The sequence below is a fragment of the Chiloscyllium punctatum genome, chromosome 18 (genome assembly GCF_047496795.1).
Source record: "Chiloscyllium punctatum isolate Juve2018m chromosome 18, sChiPun1.3, whole genome shotgun sequence".
Taxonomy (NCBI): domain Eukaryota; kingdom Metazoa; phylum Chordata; class Chondrichthyes; order Orectolobiformes; family Hemiscylliidae; genus Chiloscyllium; species Chiloscyllium punctatum.
The window spans coordinates 76,514,834-76,521,791 of NC_092756.1; the positions used below are offsets into that span (position 1 = coordinate 76,514,834).

Below are 6,958 nucleotides of genomic sequence, written 5' to 3' on the forward strand. Positions count from 1 at the left end.
CACCAAAATATTTTTCCAGAAAGAGAGAATAGTCTCTTCCCGTACATGTCCAGGGAGGGAGAGTTCGAAAAGCCCAAAAGGAGAGATACAGGGTCCACTTTAATTTCCGTTCCTAAAATTTCTGCCAGGGTGCTTGCTATTTTAGTCCAATATCTACGGATCTTATGACAGGTCTATAGGCAATGTACAAGAGTGCCCACCTCTATTTTACATTTGGGACACATTGGAGATGCTCCTGCCTTAAATTTTGCCAATCGAACCGGTGCTATATGGGCCCTATGAAGTATCTTCATCTGGATAGCCTGGGTTATGTTACAGATAGTAATTCTTCTAGCATTTTCCCAAATATCATTCCACATTTCTATAGAGATTTCTAGTCCCAAATCCTGATCCCACGTTTTAAGCAGATTGTCCATATCTCCCGATACTTCATCATGTAGTAAATGATAAATAGTGCTGATGGAAGATATCCCCACTGGTCGTAGAACATTACATTCTCTATCTGATTTATAAAGATGATCTAATAACGTAGTCTTCTTCTGTATATAATCTCGAATTTGGAAGTATCGAAACAGGTCTCCATTAGGTAATCCGAATTTCTGACGCAGCTGTTCAAAAGACATCAGGACCCCATCCTTAAATAGGTCCCCTAGACATGAGATACCCCTGGATCTCCAGAGTTTAAAAGTGGTATCTGTAAACCCCGGTTGGAATTCCCACGCTCCCACTATCGGGGCATAGGGGGGATGTTTTATGTGAGTTACCCTCATTTTGCCGCATTATATTCCAAGCCTTAATTGTGTTTAGTATTATAGGGTTTTTACAGTGGTCTGTAATGATTTTCCTCTTGTCTGAAAATAAGAGGTTAATAAGTGGGTATTTTACTTGAGAAGCCTCGATGTCCAACCAGATTGATTGTGGATCAGACAAGACCCAATCAGCTATGTAACTTAATAGGGAACTTAACTGATATTTCCTAAAATCTGGGAAGTCCAGTCCTCCCCTTGTCTGTGGAAGCTGTAGCTTCTTCAGCTTAATGAGGGGCCGTCTATGATTCCAGATAAAGGAACCCAGCCTGCCATATAATTTACGTAGAGCCATCCTCGGCAGCATCACCGGAAGCATTCTCATAGGATATAGGAGACGGGGCAGAACATTCATTTTAATTAGTGCCATTCTACCCAACCAGGAAATTGGAAGGTCTCCCCATTGCTGGAGGTCCTGCCTTATCCTTTCCAGTAAATGCACAAAATTAGCCTTATACAACTGACCAAATACTGGGGTAATAAAAATGCCTAAGTATAAGAAACCCTCCAGGGACCAACGAAAGGGAAAAAGGGATCCGTTCACTAAGTGGGGTAGCATAGCAAGGCCACCCAGTGGCATAGCCTCCGATTTTGAAAAATTAATTTTATAGCCTGAGAATGCACTAAATGTATTAATAACTTGGATTAGGCAAGGTACGGACATCAGAGGATTACTGAGGAATAAAAGACCATCATCTGCATAAAGGGTAATTTTATGTTTACCTGTACCAATCCTCGGGGCCGTTATATTAGGATCAGCCCGTATAGCTTCTGCTAGTGGTTCAATTATTAGCGTAAATAACAATGGCGAGAGAGGACATCCCTGACGGCAGCCCCTACCCACACTGAAGCTATCCGAACCTAATCCATTGGTAACCACAACTGCTTTGGGATCACTATACAATGTTGAGACCCATTTGGTAAACACCTGTCCAACGCCAAACCTTTCCAATGTGTAAAACAAATATGACCATTCAACCCTATCAAATGCCTTTTCTACGTCTAATGAAACTACTACTCCTGGTATCTTTCCCTGATGACAGGCTTGAATCATATTCAAAACCCTTCTAATATTATTGGATGATCTACGGCCCTTAATAAACCCTGTCTGATCCTCCTTTATAATATGTGGCAGTACCCTTTCTAGTCTCAGTGCTAACGTTTTAGAAAGGATTTTAAAATCTACATTTAGCAAGGATATTGGTCTATATGACGTACAATCTTCTGGATCCTTTCCTTTTTTAAGGATAAGAGAAATATTTGCCTCTTTCAGCGAAGGCGGGAGACAGCCCTGACTATATGCATAGTTATACATGTCCATAAGTGGACCAGCCAATATTTCTGTAAATTCTTTATAGAATTCAGCTTGAAAACCATCTGGGTCCTGTGCCTTACCGCTCTGAAGTTGCCTGATTGCATCAAGTATTTCTTGGACTGTTAGAGGAGCATTTAGGACCGATACCTGTTCCGGAGTTAGGCCCGGAAAGGTCAAAATTTTAAAAAATTACTGCATCCTCCTAGTCCTATCTTCACAATCCTGCGATTTATATAACTCAGAATGAAATTCTCTAAAGATCGCATTTATCTTATTATGATCATGAGTCAAAATACCCGTACTTTCCTTGATAGACGTAATAGTCTGAGGGGCCTTCCTTGTCTTTGCAAGAAATGCGAAGTATCTACCCGGTTTGTCGCCATATTCATATAACCTTTGTTTTGCAAATAATATTTCCCTCTTAGCCGTTTGGGTAAGTGTGGTGCTTAGAGCTGTCCTAAGGGCCGTAATCCTTTGCAACTTAATAATAGAAGGTCTATCAGCGTATGCTGTTTCAGCTACTTTTAAGCGAGCTTCGAGCAGACGCTGTTGTTCTCCCTTCAATTTTTTCTGGGTCGCTGAATAGGAGATGATCAAACCTCGCGTGTAAGCTTTGATGGTCTCCCACATCATTGATGGGTTGCTAGCCGTACCTGAATTAATTTCTAAAAAAGTTTTAAATTCGTGAGAGAAGTACTTTACAAATTAACTGTCTTTCATTAGGAAGGGGTCCATACGCCAATGCCGAAGGGATGTCCCATTGTTCCTCGCCTTAGTTTCCATATATACAGCAGCGTGGTTGGAAATTGCTATACTACCTATTTTACAGGATGATATGGAATTTTTAAAAATCGAGGGGGCAAAAAACATATCAATTCTGGTATGGCATTTATGTGGATTGGAATAAAAAGAAAAATCTCTGCCCTGTGGATGAAGACATCTCCATACATCTACTAATCTTAATTCTTTGTTCAGATCCACCAATTGTCTAGATCTGGGAGATACTCCTACAGTACTTTTGGGAATCCTATCTATTTCCGGATCCATAATACAATTAAAGTCTCCCCCTATAATTGTATGACGGGCACCAAAAGCCATCAATTTTGAAAAAGCTTCCGTTATAAAATTAAAAGGGTGTGCCGGGGGACAGTACAAATTTAAAATCCCATATTCTTCTCCATTTATGAGGGCTTTGATCAAAATATATCGTCCAGATTCATCTTTTATCTGATTTAGAATTTTGAAAGGGAAATTCTTCCGAACAAGAATAACATCTCCCCTGCTTTTTGAGCTAAAAGAAGAAAAAAAGGCCTGATCAAATCCACCCTGTCGTAATTTCAAGTGTTCTTTATCCGACAGGTGTGTCTCCTGTAGGAGAGCTATATCGACTCTTTCTTTCTTAAGATTTGATCATATTTTCTTCCTTTTGACTGGCGAATTACTCCCCTTGACATTCCAGGTGCACCACTTAACCGACTGATCAACCATAATCATCCGGGCAAATCCGAGACCCCTCGGGAGGGTAAGCCCAATCTAGAACATCCCGAGCATAGAGCATATAAAATTTACAAAAATAAAGGCTCTCTAACACACTCACAACAGTATAATAAAAAACTATTTCTAAATTTTAAAAAATATAAAACGTACCTAAGTGGAGATTTTCCCCCTGTTCCCAGGGGGTGTCACTTCCTCTCCAAAAGTCCATCATATCCTCTCCCAACCGATGCGCTCCTCAATAAAATGAGGAGAATTCAGATATAATACAAAGCTAGAGTTAACAGTGAGCACCCTACCCCCGCCCACACCAACACCTGGATATATTTGGGAATGTTAATACTATATATAAACATATAACTATAAAATTACAACCTCAACAAATAATAATTAAATATAATAATACAAAATAACAAGGGAGAAACAACCCCGCTCCTAAAGACAGAGGTAAAATAGAATAAGGTAACCACCTCCCCCCACCAACACTAACCAAGCCCCCCAGCTTATTTATAGAAATAATATATATATATACATATACACACATACCCATATAAACACATAAAGTAATAAAAGGAAACAACCCCAAAGGGGGGGGGGAGAAAATCAAATCCCTCTCCCCACCCCCCATGATAATATTAAACAGTAAGGTAAGAAAAAAGAAGGAAAAAAGGGGGGATATAAACCAAAGTGGGGGGAAAGGCAAACCAACATCCATTATCTCTTACAGTTTATCTAAGAGAGTCCAAGAATTCCTTAGCCTTTTCTGGTGATCCGAAGTTATATACGGATCTTTCATGGTTAAAGCGTCGCGACGCTGGGTAGCGTAAGGAGTACTGAATATTTAAGTCCCTGAAACGCTTCTTCGCCTCGCCGAATGCCTTCCTCTTTCGGACCAGAGCTGGGGAAAAGTCCTGGAATAACATGATCTTGAATCCTTTATAGATCATAGCTTGGGGTTTTTTTCCAAGATTTCTAGAAGCTTCCAGGAGTATCTGCCTCTCCCTATAGTTCTGCAGCCGGAACAGGACCGGGCGTGGGCGCTGGTTCGAGCCGGGCCCACGTATTGTGACCCAGTAGGCCCATTCTACCCTTCCCTGGCCTGATCCAGCTTCCAGATTTAAAAGCTGTGGCAGCCACTGCTCTCGAACAGCGAGTCCGGACCTGATCCACGGCCGATTGCGCTGTAGTTTCGGAGGTCGCGGCCTTTAACTCTGCCCCTCCGACTCGGCGCTCAATTTCCTGGATGTCTCAGTCGTGCTTCTGCAGCGCGGCCGAGAGTGAGTCCCATCGATTTTGGGACTCCTCAATAAAGGCGTCGATCTTCGCGTCCAGTTTAGAGATCATCTCCACAAGACCTGTTACTGTAGGTAAGTCCCCCGGGGCGGCTGTGGACGTCTCTGCTGCAGCTGAAGAGGGAGAGGGTGGGGCAGGGGGTCCTGCTTGCTGAGAGCTGCGGGCTCCCTTCCCTTTGGTCATCTTTAAGAAATATTAGACTATTTAAATGTAATGACTGGATTAGTGGTGCTGGAAGAGCACAGCAGTTCAGGCAGCATCCAACGAGCAGCGAAATCGACGTTTTGGGCAAAAGCCCTTCATCAGGAATAGCAACTAGTTAAATTTAACAGGTATTATAAATGATTTGGTGAGTGTGGTGGGGGTGGGTGACCCACTTTACCAAAGTCTTGGGAAGAGCACTATAGACACAGACTTGCTGGGTCGCCACCATCTTGGATCCCCCCAACGTGATTTTATTAACAAAGTCTTGAAACAGTTTGTAACATCATTTGGAAATGCATACAAAGGTTCTAAATCAGTTGTGTACAGTCTATGCAGAGAGAAAAGAACCAACAAACCATTGGAATATTGACATTTCTCAAACCTTCTGTATCGTTGTGGAAAGAAAGGCATTTTGTACTTGGGCAGAAAACGATCTCTGTTCAGTGTCAGGCACCAAGAGGGTCTGAGAACTGAAAAGAGGATGTGATCATTTGTCAGAAAGACCTGAGACTGTGTTGTTTTCCTGTTACACCTTAGCAGCAGCTGCCTGAATCTTTAGTGCGTCCCTCAGTGTGTTGTCACAGATCTGGGAGTGTGCTTGGCTGTCACACTCATTTGAGGTCAACTGTTTCCAGTGGTCTGTCAATATAGTGCCCTCGTGGCCTAATGGCTATGGCACTGGCCTCTGAAAGCTGGGATTTCAGTTTTAAGCCTGGTCTTTGCAGTGGCTGATTTTCATCCCATGTCAACTTCATCTCAATCCAAATTGACTGGATTTTTTAACTACTCTGTTAAAAATCATTGTGCCTATGTTGAGATCATGGCAAATGCTGTTAAATAGAAACTTTCACAAGGTAATTCCAGGATTTGGGAGATCTTGGGGTGCATTGTCTGAAAGAGACAGCACAGCCACAATGGTCTGAATGCCCGCTAAGATTCTGTTGATTTGTCCTCAATGCAGCTTTTTGCAACATCTCCACTTCCAACTTCCCCAGTTCCTGCAAATATCTTGAAAGTGCTGCACAAAATAACATTGAGCCCTTTGCTATTTTCCTGTCTGCTCCATTTTCCGCAGACTTGAGATGTGCAAAATTGGAGTTTGGTTGATTTCTCATCTGTCCATTTGGGGAGAAATGGGAGGCGGGATCAATTTATCAAGCAGCCAACAATGTGGCATGAGATGGAAGGGGTAAGAACCAATTAGTGAGAGCACAACACACAGAAACACACACAATGAGAGGTCAGGATGCAGTACTTAAAGGCTGCCATGGCAGTTGTGGCCCCAGTGGCCTAATGGATAAGGCACTGGCCTCCTAAGCCAGGGATTGTGGGTTCAAGTCCCATCTGGGGTATCTCTGTCGCTTATCCTCTATTTCTGACCTATTTTGGAAGAAACCCCATCTCCACATTCAGTTGATGGTCAGTGGTATCCAACATGATCTTGCACAAGATTTTCGGGGATCTGCAGGATTGAATGTTGAAGGTGGTGATCAAGGGACTGCTGTTTCTGGATGGGGACGAGATTCCTGAGAGTGCGGTTGGAGAGGTTGCTTTTGGAAGCCAGCTCTCATCACACTCTCATCAACAAACCAACCCTTCAACACCGATCCCTCCAGAACATCGGATATTACTGACAGCGAATACCCTTGCCAACGTTTATAGGTGCACCATCGACAGCATTCTATCTGGATGTATCACTACCTGGTATGCTGAAAATGTGTTGCTGGAAAAGCGCAGCAGGCCAGGCAGCATCCAAGGAACAGGAGAATCAATGTTTCGGGCATAAGCCCTTCTGCTCACTAGCTGGTATGGCAACTATACTATTCAAGATCGGAGACGGTTACAG

At 42.7% G+C, this 6,958-nt stretch overlaps 1 non-coding gene across 1 annotated transcript; it reads left to right on the forward strand.

The window, feature by feature from the left end:
• Positions 1–6,391: 6,391 nt before the first annotated feature.
• Positions 6,392–6,464, forward strand: trnar-ccu (transfer RNA arginine (anticodon CCU)). Its single transcript has one exon. It is a non-coding gene; the product is annotated as a tRNA-Arg (tRNA).
• Positions 6,465–6,958: the final 494 nt, after the last annotated feature.